Below are 13637 nucleotides of genomic sequence, written 5' to 3'. Positions count from 1 at the left end.
GAACAACCCAGAACTGAACAATCTTTGGCCATAGACTGATCGGCACAACTGTAGGGTTCTCACATTGCCCTGGATCTTGTACCTCCATGAATACATCCCAAGAGTGGATTACATTTTTAAAACCTTATCTTATCTTGAAATGTAACAACTGTGCAGAGGGGCACCAACAAGAAAGGACAATTTAATGAATCAAAAGCAAACATCACATAACCACCATCTAAGTCAAGAAGCAGAACGTAGAAGTGGACCACTTCTGTCTCACCTCAATGACCATCATAAGAGAACTTCCAGTCTGACTTTTTTTGTTGTTGTTGTTTTTTAAGGTGGTGGGGTAGAAACCCAGGGCCTTATGCACATACTGTTGAGATACACAACCAGCCCATCTTGTGTTACTAAAAGTTTTATCACCTAAATAAGTATCTCAGCTAACATTATGATTTTTCTGGGTTTTATGTAAATAGAATTATAGGAATGGGGGAGGGAGGATGAGAATCAACTGAGAAGAGAGATACTGAGGAATAGAAAGTGGAGAAAGTTTATGTTCCAGCTCTTCCCACCTGGGTTACATTTGGGAGTGGTCCAGCTCCTGAAGAAGCAGGAAATGCAATACCTGAGGCAGACTGTATTTTCCAAAAAGGGTTGCAACAATCATGGCCCATCTCACCTCCTCTTCTACAATGTGACTTGCCATTCCTCCATCAGAAGGTGGGATCCAGTCCCTGCCATCTTGAACTGAGTGGGCTTGAGACTGCTCCAACTGATAGGGAATGCTCCTGCCATGTTCTGGAACACTTGCTTTTAGAACTCTGAGTCAACACGGAAGGAGTCCAAAGTCCCTGAGGCTCTGGTGCTGGAGAGGCCAAGTGTGGGTGTCCCCTGTCAGCAATCCAGATGAGCTCCCAGCTGACAGCATGGGCTGACCACTATGGAAGTGTGTCATTTTGTCGTTCCAGCCCAGGGGACAACTGATTATGCCCACACGAGAAGCCCCAAACTAGTGACCTACTGAATTGTGAGCCAAACTAAATGGTTATTTTCAAGCTGCTAAGTTCTGGGGTGATTGTCACACAGCAACACTAAAGGGAGTTGTATCCAAGTGAAGCTCTGAGTTTACAAAATCTCGGACTCTTCTCTTGCATAATTATTTATCTTTTTCTGGGAGAGAAATAAGAAACTTACTCTCCATGTGTGGATCACAGACAGTGATATTACGAGCTGACCACTTTCAAAAGGCTGGAAAGGGAACATTCTACCCCAGAAGCTAAACCTAGAACAAAGATGAATCCCCCAATTTTCAGAACTCTGAGGGACCTTGAAATGGGGAGAAAAGAGGCCATTCCCTATGTCATGTAGCTCGAGAGGGCATTACTCGTCTTTCTTCTCACCACATCTCTTTCTCCAATCGGTAAAGGTATTTGTAATCCGGCCATTAGAAATTAACTCTCTGGGATCTGACTTTTTAGTTTTCCAATAAAATAATAGAAAAAATAAACATAAGAAAGCAAATGCAGCTTAACATAAGAAAGAATCTTCTAGAATTAAAGGGTTAGTGAGTATTGGAAAGGAGCTCTCTGTCACAGAAGGTGTTCAAGAGCTGCACAGTCACTTGTAGGAGAGGCACCTGGCGTTAGCCTGGATCAAGTGTTAACAAACTTTGAAAAGGAGTAAATAATAATCTCAGCTTTGCTAGCCATATGGTCTCTGTAGGGCAAAGGCAGCCATAAATAAAATGTAAGTGAATGGACATTGTATTCCAATATTTTATTTCCCCAAAATGGTGTTAAACTGCATTTGGCCCAATTTGCTGACTCATGTCTTGGATAATCTCCAATATCTTTTTCAACCTTAGATTCTTTGATAAGTTAACTTTCAAAATGCCAGCACATGATAAGGAATCTCTGATAGATTAACTTTCTGATAAGTTAACTTCTTTTTCTTTTTTCTTCTTTTTTGTTTTTCTTACGTATGTGACTTGTTTATTCATTGAACTTCTAACAAATTACCTTCTGAAATTCCAATGCTGGTCCCTTAACAGTTGAACATTATTTTAGCCTGAAATTAAATTTCAATTCAGGTCTATGAGAATGGACACAAGTGGTTAACAGGAATGTCTGGGGAGAAGTTAGAGTGCAAAGGAGGAGAAAGGGCCACCAAAGTCCCTGTATGGCCTTCGGGGTGAAGATGACTTAAAATGTCTCTATATGTCCAGCTTTGTTCAAACCCATCTCCATGCCACCCACTCCAAACCTCTCCATGTGCACATCAGGAACATGGAGAGTGCTCCTGTAAGGGTCCCGCGAAACGTCGGAGAAAGAGACCACCAAGTGACCACTCATGCAATTGGCAAAAGGGGATTTATTGAACCAGCATGCTGGGGCTCTGTGCCCACTCAAGAAGGGAAAGCAGCCCAGAGCCCCGAGCAGGGGCTGAGCACTGCTTAAGTACACTTTTTGGGGAGGGCGGAGGGCTTTGTATACATCAGAACAAATCATCATTAGGCGCGGGAAAATTGAACAACAACTCCTAAACATGATTGGTTCATTCATTGTCGGGAACAGGTCAAGCTGGAGTGATAGGTCATTCCTAAGGAGGGGGTTACATTTAAACTGATTGGTCCAGGCCCTGCAATGCCTGCGTGCAACCACACAGACCCCTTCAGTTATTAAACAACCAGACAATCAGAGGAAATGTTTACTGGGCGGTTCTAAGCATTGTCTTAACAGCTACAGAAATTTAACTCAGACCTTGCAGCTTAGAAACTTTTACAACACCCGGTCTTTTACCCTTTAATTTTTACGCTTTAACTTCAATTTCTTTTACCCTTACACTCCTTCCTTCAAGCACCTGGATGTTGACATGTATGACATAAACTCATGTTCACAGCAAGAGCAGAGGGGAGGTCAAGTTCGTCATCCCAGTGGTGAGGCAACCTGAAAGTCGAGACCCCTTCATCCCTGGAGTACAAGCCTCTCACTGTGTGGATTTGCAGGGTCATGCACTCCACAGGGAGAGTGTGCCCTCTAAGAGCCACTGAGATGGCCCACAGAGGAGCAAAGCAGCTCTCCAAGGGTTAATAACAAGGAAAACTCAAAAGCATAAGCATGGTTATTCTTTGCCTTCTTTTATTCTTTCCATCTTCTGCCTTCATTTTATAACATTTCAAACTGAGTAAATTTCATCCAAGGATAACCTGTGCATTTCAGGGTCAATAAATAATTCAGGACAGGAGAGAGCTTTAACTGCAAAGATGTCAGAACTTGCAAAGAGTCTTGTCCCTAAATACCCAGGCACAGGCACGAGGAGCCTCTCCCTAAGTCCTGCCAGCCAATCAAATGGCACCTCCTATACATTCTGCCATGCACCACTCAGCCTCTGACCCACATCCACTGACCTCCAAAGCTTCCGGTCATCCACCAGATCCAGAGAAATCAGGGCCAGTGACCTCTTCCGTGGGTTCACTCCATGAATGGCTTAGTCATCTGCTGCAGTGGCCTCAAAAGGCTATTCAGAAGCTCTGGACCGCCATATTGGATGGAGAAGCACCTGCCACACGCTACACTCTCCATGCTGCCTGCTTATGACCCAGGGCAATCTTGGTGCCCTGAGAGAGCAAGGAAGAGAGCTCATTTGGGCTTGGCTACCATGGTTATATTCACATTGTCTTTCCTCTTCCTGTTTCTCCTCACTGCAGGAAGGGAGACTGAGGCATACAACTAACCATCTCAGCTTCTGTGGGGTAAAGTATGTCCAGGTGCGGGTGCATGGCCCTCACCTGCATAATGTCAATCTATCAGAAGTCTTACACATAGCAGTCACTAAAAAGTGTATGGGCTTGTAGCAAATAGTTTAACTCCGTATTTTTAAATGTCTAAATGTATAATATAGAATTATAGCTATTTTATGTAGCAATCTCAGGTATCTTAGGAGTAATATCCAAAATATTTCATATCTGGTAAGGCAAGATTACCCACTGGTCAGTATAGACCCAGCTTTGGCAGGGAACTTGGAGGGTGTAATGGGGAACAGAAAGCAGCCATTTATTTACCTACTCATCAATCATGATAGAAATATGTTGACATTTCAATACCCTGCGACTGACCACACTGGCAATAATATGCAGCTTTAGTCTTGCTATGCCCAAAATAGTCTAGAAGATAGTTTGGGGCAATTATGTGACATTGAGATGCATTCTGGTTAAGTACTATTTTCCCAGTGCATGAAGAACTACTTCAGAAGGGTGAACAGTACAAAGTTGTTTTAAATCTACTGATATTCACAAATCTACACTACATCTACTTAGATTCATAGTATGACCAAGTTCGGGCAAGATGGAGTGCTGGGAGCCATTAGCCAAGTAGGTATGACAATTTCCTTGCCAGCGTACCCCATGTTGCAGTGACATTGAATGTAGGTGACCTTGCTCAAGGACCAAGGCGGATTAGGGCGTTCCCGGTTTAGGTTCCAGGTTTAAGGTTTAAGATTATTCCTGCTGGGAATAGGGCGTATCCTGCTGCCTGAGTTCCCCCTGAGTTCTCACGGGATTCAGACAGTATTTTTTGGGAGATAGAAGCCCAGTGGAGGTGGATTTGGGCAGAGAACGTGGATTTCCCAAGAACGTGATTGTAGACGGCTGGTGTGAGTTCGGGAATAAAGAGTTGCTGTTTGAATCTACAAGCTGTGTGGTGGCTCGTGATTGTGTGCCCAGCCAGACTGCGGCATTTGTGCCCAGCCAGACTGCGGCAATGGAGCATGACTGATATTATGGTTTGGATATGAGATGTCCCCCCCAAAGCTTCTGTGTTCATGCAGGGATGTTCAGAAGTGAAATGATTGGATTATAGAGCTGAACCTATTCAGAACATCCTAATTTAGATGGACTAGGTGGTAACTGTAGGCAGGTGGGGAGTGGCTAGAGAAGATTGGTCATTGGGACCTGGAGGTGGTCATCCACCCTGTGATTCATTTCCCACCCCAAACCCCAGTTTCTGGCTGCCATGAATGGATCAGCCCTCCTCCACCATTCCCTTCCACCATGATGTTCTGCTTCACCTTGGGCCCAGAACAATGGAGTTGACACACCATGGACACAACCTCTGAAACCATGAGCAAAATTCTTCCTCTACGTTGTTCTTGTCAGATATTTTGGTATTGAGATTTGGTATTTGATATTTTCACAGCAATGAAAAGCTGACTAACACAACTGAGCCAGTCCAGGCTGTTCTTTTATCTCACTCCCCTCCCTACACATCACTCTCTCCTGGCCTTGGCCTCCTTCAGCCCCGGACGCTCTGTTCAGGCATGCCATTTCCTATTAGAGATGGCTCCATTGCACTGAGAAGCATTTCATGTTCTGACACATTCATCTTATATGAAAATATCCTTGCCCTAGGTCTGAAAACTCCCTCAGTTTCCTGCTTTCTGCTGAAGAACTGAGAAATGAATCTACATTTAGTTGATTCAGTTGAAAGAGAGTTTCTCCCAAGGGCATCGGGTTAGGGAGAACTGCTGTAAATTTGCCCAGAAGATAAGTTCTCAAGGGCCCCTGGAGGTGATCTTTAGGGGGAAAAGGAAGGGGATTAGCTCTACCCTCCATGTGTAAAGTCTGTCCTTCCCCATGGGTATATTCTTACTGAGCCAAGTGGGTTTAAATTGTATCAATATGAGCAGCGCCCCTCTAGCCGTGCTCCCTGCACTGCCCACAGTGCAGGTCTCTCTCCTCCCTTGGACACTCCAATGGTGAGAGCCTCATCAGGAGGCTGGGATTGTGTCACTCAGCCAGACCAAGTGTCCCAACCTGAGGACTTGACCTTGAGATCAAGGGAGCCCGCCAGCGTATGAATGAAATGAGGAGGAAGGGATCGCCCTCCTATCCCACCTTCCATCAGAAACCTGAAACCCATTGAATCAATAGAGTTCTTCCCATTTCCAGAATCAATGAGAACAAACACAACCCTTGGGGAAATGTCATCTTAGCCCATGGCTCATTGATCTAGTTACCATTCCCAAATGTCTTCAGGATAACTACACAAGTTACCTATCTATCTACAAGTTGTACCATGTGAGCGATCAGAAAGCCCCCGAGAGCTCCTATCTCATCATCCTGCTGTGGTCTGCACCCATCCCTTCTCTGTGTCTATCACTATCTGAAGTTGGCCATCTGTTTGCTTTGTGTCTCCTCTCCTCTCTCCAGCATGACCTCATGAGGGCAGAGACCTGATCTGGCTCATCACCCTAATCCTACTACCACAAGCAGTGCCTGCCCCATGATGGCATTCCGGGAATACTGTGGAGTGACAGAAAAATGATGGTGGCCCTGATGATGACGACAGCAGTGACAAGAGGTGACCCGATGAGCAACTACCCTGAGCCAGGCATCATGCTGGTCTCTTACCATGACCTAACCTCCTTCACAGCAGCACATGAGGGAACTCTCCACTTGGATAACTGAAAGCAGAATAAAGCTTGGCATCTCTGCCTTATTTAGTAGCTGTCTCCCTTACTACCTTCAACTTGGACTCTGCACATAGGCATTTTAACCACTTACGGAGGGTTATAAAAAGTTTATTAGCCCTTAACGTACCCAATCTATCTTGTCTCCCTCCAAGGCTGAAGACACCAAGGTAAGAGTAATCCAGATATTTTTCAAGACTTGCAGGAACATTTAGCTTCCAGCTTTTATAATGTCCTGCTCCAGACTCGTGAAGTGGCACCTAGACATCTCCAGCCATTGCCCTTCACCTTCTAGGAAAAGCAGAGCCTTCAGGCACATTGCCCCAGGATGAGGCTGCCCACCCACCAGCAGAGCAATCTCAGGAGAACCTAATTGCCCCCTTCCTGGCTCACAGTCTAATAGATAAACATCCTGAAGAGCAGATGGGGACCGTCCCCTCAAGGGATAGACTTCTCCAGAGCATCTCATGGAATCAGAACCAAGAAAACTAAAAACCAGAATGCAGTTTGTTCAAGACTGTTTAATTATGCACACCTCTCGGCCCTTTGCCCGATTCTTCCTGTATTAAACCTAAAATGCATGTCAGTACCCTGAAGACAGGACTGAGATGCTGGATTTCACTTTGACTTCCCAATATGGCCACATGGATTAAAGTTCCTTTCCTGCTTTTCACCATTACTTTTTCCATTTGGCTTTTGGGGTGAGTGGTTGGGCCTGATTTGCTGGGATTCCCCCAGTGGGGTCTCTGGCCTAGAACTCCGGTAACACTGTTATTATTGTCATTTACTCCAAAAACCTGCAACCAGAAATGTTAAATAAAATGCCCAGGGTAACACAACTAGTGAGTGGCAGGGCCAGACAGCAAATCCAGGCAGGATGGCTCCGAGCCCAGGATCACAGTCACTTCAGTGCACAACTCTGTGAGGCTTTCACATGGTAAAAGTCCTGGTCCCTTTAAGAGAGGTCCTCGGGGAACATGTGTAAGGGTCCCGCGAAACGTCGGAGAAAGAGACCACCAAGTGACCACTCATGCGATTGGCAGAAGGGGATTTATTGAACCAGCATGCTGGGGCTCCGTGCCCACTCAAGAAGGGAAAGCAGCCCAGAGCCCCAAGCAGGGGCTGAGCACTGCTTAAGTACACTTTTTGGGGAGGGCGGAGGGCTTTGTATACATCAGAACAAATCATCATGAGGCGCGGGAAAATTGAACAACAACTCCTAAACCTGATTAGTTCATTCATTGGCGAGAACAGGTCAGGCTGGAGTGATAGGTCATTTCTAAACGGGGTACACATTCAAACTGATTGGTTTTAGGGCCTAGAGGACTACGTGACCAGTTACACAGAGTCCCTAGTTATTGGACAACCAGGGAATCAGTGGGAATATTTACTGGGCAATTCCAGTATTGTCCTAACAGCTACAGGGATTTCAGGTTTTGCAGGTAACATAGAAACCTAACAATACCTAATCCTTTACATTTTAACTCAGACCTTGCAGCTTAGAAACTTTACAACACCCGGTCTTTTACCCTTTAACTTTTACGCTTTAACTTCAATTTCTTTTACCCTTACACATGAAACATTAGGACAAGGAACTGGACCACAAGCTAGCCTGGGACAGATGCTGTCAGAATGCACAGCCCAGCCAGGGACAACGAGAACAGCCCTGCCAAGCGACAGAGCAGAGTCAGGGTGTCTTAGATGTGGGAAGGACTAATGGGAAAAATGGGGGAGACAGGCATCCCAGGAAAGGGGGTGACAAAAGGCACATAGAAAATGTAAGGCCATATTCAGAGAATAGGGGAGTGAGGCAGGAAGGCTCCCTGGCTGGAGCCCAGGACGTGCCGAGGCCCGAGGGCTAATGGCAGGAGTTGAGGCTGGAGAGGCGGCAGAGGTGGGGCGAGGAGTGCTCTGAGGGCAAGGTTTCATCAGCAAGGTCTGAGCCACAGGGCTGTAGGACCTGGCACTTCCCTCTGAGATGCTCTGTGTTCCAGCTGCTTGGCCAGGCAGAATAGTCCTTTGGGGACTCAGGAGACAGGCGGTTTGGGCAGATGAGGATTGTAATTTTCAACAGTCTGAGGAAAAGGGTGCTGGACATTATTAGAGGACCAACTGACCTCAGTTCTTCGATGGGTGAGAAGCCCCCCAGAGAGGAACAGCAGGAGTTCGGAAATGGCCACTGAACTGGGACCGGACTGGGCTCCACAATCCCAGCAGACTTCCTGGCTTTGCTCTGGACCTCAGGCCTTCATGCTGTTCAGGAGACCGGCCCCTCCTGCGCCTGCCCCTTTCGTGCTTCTCACACCTTTGGGTCTCCTGCTACATTTAAACAAAACACAGATATTACCTACTGGTAAGTCATGATGGTGTCCTCAATGCCCTGAGACAAACTTTAAGGGACAAGCACTTCCTTCCAACCCCCAAGGTGGACCCTTCCTAAGAAACAGGGAGCAGAGGAGCTGTGGTTTTGGACTGAATGTGTGAAAAAAATGGTTTCCCAGGGTGACAGGTTTTGCTGTCATCAATTAAGAAAAGTCTGATTTCCAGGGAAGGAAAGAGAGAGGACAGGAATAGCAAACCAAAGCATGCTCTTCAAGGACCCTAAAACAGTGTGGGACCCTTAGGTATACCCAACAGCGGGGATCAAGTCATACACGTGACCAGCTCAGGGGTGCACAGGGAATAGCCCTTGGGACTCAGAACCACCAATCAATCACAATATGCCCACTTTGGCTTGTCCAGAGCAATATCATTTCCTGAAACTTACCTGGCCCACAGGAGGCTCTCAGTAACTGGTGCTAAATAAGTGAACAAGTAAAGGAAACCACAAATAAGTCCATGAAAAAAAAAAAAAAACCACTATTACGAAAGTCCAACTAGATAGCCCTACTTGCTGTTCTCTCCTCTAATAAATTAGTGAGGTGTTAAAGATCTTTCAACTCCAGAGACTTTCTCCTTGACTAATCAACAGATTGCAAAAAAAAATTAGCATGCACATGTTTATTACTGGTTTGTCAGCACTTAGAAACAGTGTCATATATTTTGAATATATGAAGGAGACTCAAATGTTGGTCACTACAAGTTGGTGTCCATCTAAAATCGCCAATGGTCCCATCTCATCCTCTGAGAGATATTGCCTTACATCCTTCTGACACCCAGTCTCAATACCAAGAAGTACAGCCTCCTATTTTTATAGCCCTTACAACCTCTATGAATAATGTCCTTCTCTCTCTCAAGTACGGACCAATCAGAGAGGACCAAGCCATTTTCTCATCCTTCCCATTGGCAGACCTCCCTCCATGGAGGTTTAAAACCACGTGAAGCACATTTCACTGTGATTTTGCTTTTTACCGCAAGTATTCTGAAGATCCTACTGTGGTTTAAGTGGGTGGGACCCAGGCTGGTTATACACCCACAGATATAAAGTGCTGGCTTCTCTTACAGTAAAGCTGGGTTACTATGTCTTACATAGCAGCAGTCAAATAACCAAAATAACCACACCATTCAGTCCACTCATCCCAAGGTAAAAGTCACTGAGTGCAGAATTTAGCCATCCGTGCATGCAAGGAATTTGAAAGACAGCTCTCTTGCCCTTGTTGGCCATCTGGGTCCCTAGAGAGCTATTCACACAATGTTCCTCACATGGTTTAAGTAGCATTTTTATTTACCATCCCTCCCTATCCCACCTGATTATCCCAGCCCACCGAGGAAAAAGGACCATAGTAAGGAATTTAAAGGACATTTCTGGGTGCTATGCTTCTCTGTAAGCAACCCTCTCCCTGCTCACCACAAGACTGCCCTGCCATGGTGGGGGAGTCCCATCTGCCCAGTCTGCCTGCAGGTGCCAGAGACACCCTCTCCAGTCTCAACGCACTAACTTGAGGCCCTTAGAAGAGGAATGGCTAGGTAAGGAGGGGAGGAGGAACCAAAGGGCAGAGAAGTCCTTGTAGCTTTCCTGTATTTTCCAGGACTGCATAACATCCGAAGCCAAACACTTGGAGATAGGAAAAGAAAAGGCATTTAGATTAGCCCCAGTTTCCTGCAACATTGTCAATGAAGGTCAGGACAGCACTGTTTGATACCACTTGGAATTCAGCGACTGCAAAAGCTCAGTTAGAAAGCAGCAGACACTCACACACTGGGCCAGGTGTGGTTCTAAAAACTTTAAAATTGTCCTTTATTCCTAAATATGTTCACAGGCACTTCCTAAAAATATAAAAAGGGCATTCTTTTACATACCACAGAACTATAGTTGTAGGCTTTCAAGGCTCAAATCCTGTTACCCAATCTCCAGACCTTCACCAGATTTAGCCAGTGGTCCCACCACAACCCACAAAAGCAACTCAGATATCACATAGTGTTTAGATGCCAAGTCTCTCTCATCTCCTATAATCTGTGCTGTTCTTCTGTGACACTGACCTTAAAAGTACTGCCATTGATTTCATAGAATGTCCCTAAATACAGTTTGTCTGATGTTTCCTAAGATTATACCTACATTATGTAATTTTTGTCAAGAAGCCCATAGAAGGGATATTGTGTCTGTCAGCGCGACACATCAGGGGACACGTGTCCATTGATGGGGGAAGTCATCTGTGAAATGTGTGAGGACCTTTGTCAGCGTCATAACCAGTGAGGGGTAGATGTGGCACTGGGAATTTCCTGTGGCAGTCCCACTGGGATAGATCCCCCAAATGCAAGTGAACTTCCCCTCAGCTCTGCTAAGAGGTCCCACACAGCACTGGAGATGGGGTGACCGGCTGCAACCACACAGCCTCTCAGAGATGGGTGTGACCTGCCAAGATGCCAATCAAACTGCTGACTTCGGGACATCAGGAAGCAAGACTCCACCTGTAAAATCCTATCTCTGCCTCTGATGTACCCCCTTAAGTAAACCAAGAGGGCCATTTTCTAATTGTCCAGCCCCAGCCCCTGTGTGGGCGGGATCTTTAAAACTATCTTTTCTGACTCTGTGTCTTTTGTTCTTCACTAATTATTTCTGACTTGTCCTCTCTGGTGGCTTACACCCTCCTGGGTAGGAAGAAGGACCCCCTGGTGAGGCGCTGGCATTGACCCTCCCCGTACATTGACCTCACAGGCTTTAAACCTCACAACCTTCCAAGAGGTAGAGATCATCATCTTTATTATTATTCTCTTTTGTGTCTGAATGTGTCCTGGGTGAATTTTTTCATATGTTGAACCCCCAAGGTGACAGTACCAGGAGGTGGGAATTGGTAGATCATAAGGCATGTCCTGTTGAATGGCATTAGTGCCCTTATAAAAGGACCCTTGCCCCTTCTACCATGTGAGGACACAGCAAGAAGACATCATCTATGAGCCAGGACATGGGCCCTCTCTAGACACTGGATCTGTTGGTACCTTGATCTTGGGCTTGCAGCCTCCAGAACTGTGAGAAATAAATTTCTGTTGTACATGAGCCACCCACACGGCTGTGTTATTGCAGGTCAAACAGCCTGAGATATTGCTGTTTTACAGCAGATAACACTGAAGTGTGGAGATGCTAAGCAATCACGCGGGGATGTGAAGTGGTGAACACTGGGACTTCAGTCCAGCCAAAGAGCCTCCAGGTCTGATGCTCTTAACCACTAATTTATGCAGCCTCTCAGAAGGGTGCTGGTGTTGGGTAACTATCTCTGCAGCGGAAGGAGTTTGGTTTATACTGTTATCCCTTCTCCATGCCACAGTAGTATGCCAAGCACAGTACTCCACTCACATTCTCATTTAATCTTTGCAAGGACCCTGTGATGTACCTGCTGTCACTATACCTACTCCAGCTAATGGCCACACAGATACACACACAGTGGAGCAACTGGCCTTCCCGCTCAGGTGTGACTGACCTCAGGACCTAAACACCAGGCACTGCACTCTGGGCTTTCACCACGCATGCTCTGCTGCTCCACAGAGGAAGAAGACAGCTTGTTGGTTTTCATAACCACTGATTGCACAATTCAAAGTGTTTGCTAACGTTAGCACTTATTCTTCTCAAGATATAGAAACTGTCGGATCCTGTCTTGCAGAGGAGCAAGAGTTGGCCCAGCTGGAGACCCAGCCCAGTGAGCCAGGCTTACATAGAAAGCTTGGGGCCGGAAGGTCCACCAGTACCTAAGGGGTGCTTTTGCATTCATTTAGGTCTTCTTTAGTTTCTTTCAATAACATTTTGTGATTTTTTTCAGAGTACAACTTCCTTTAACTTTGTTGTCAATTTTTAAAAGTATTTTAATGCTATTGTAATATGCAGAAATGCATTGGTTTCAAACATTGATCTTGTAGATGAAACTTCATTGAACTCAATGAGGAGTTCTAACATTTTTGGTGGATTTTTTAAAAAATTTTCTCTATATAACTGCATTATTTGAATATATAGAGATAATTTTACTCTTTCTTTCTTTTTAATTAATCAATTGTTGCCTATCTGCAATGTTCAGAAGAACTTGTGGTACAACATCAAATGGAAGTGGTTAAGAATGAACATCCTCATATTCCTGCCTTCTGGGTGAAGGATTCTCTTTCACCATTTGAGTGTGATGTGAGCCCTTTATCAGATTGAGGAAATGCTTTATATTGTTACTCTGTTGAGTGTTTCTATTATGAAATTGTGTTGGATTTTGTCAAATGCTTTTCTGTGTCTATTAAGATGATCATATGGTTTTTGTTCTTTTGACACAATATATTACATTAACTGGTTTTCAGATGTCAATCTAACCATGCATTCCTGGAATCAGTACCACTGATCATAGCTGTTTTTAATAATGATGTATGTGTCCATGAACCCAACACCCAGATAAAAGCTAGGAGCATGACAGTAAAGCACATCTAGCAATCCCATCCCATTTCCCTGTGCCCATCAACCTGATTAGCCATCACTTATATCTCAAGTTCATCATCCCCAGCTTTATATAGTTGGGAACTTTATATAGTTTCATTGCATCTAAAAGTAATTGGTGTAAATCTCTTAAACTTTATATAAAAAGTGTTTTTTTTTTCAACATAATAATTGACTGCCAAGATCAAAAAATATTATCATGAGTTGAAGTGGCTGGTCCTTTCGATTGCTATATAATATTTCACCATTGGCTGATTATGTAAGCCTCATTAAAGCAAAATATGAACCAGTCCAAATCTGAGCTCCTAATATCTCCCCCAAACCTGAAGACTCCTCCTGAAGTCTT

This window comes from Marmota marmota, unplaced genomic scaffold (assembly GCF_001458135.2).
Source record: "Marmota marmota marmota unplaced genomic scaffold, marMar, whole genome shotgun sequence".
NCBI classification, from domain to species: domain Eukaryota; kingdom Metazoa; phylum Chordata; class Mammalia; order Rodentia; family Sciuridae; genus Marmota; species Marmota marmota.
The sequence above is the reverse complement of the archived record's forward strand: the minus strand, read 5'-3'. Positions refer to the sequence as shown.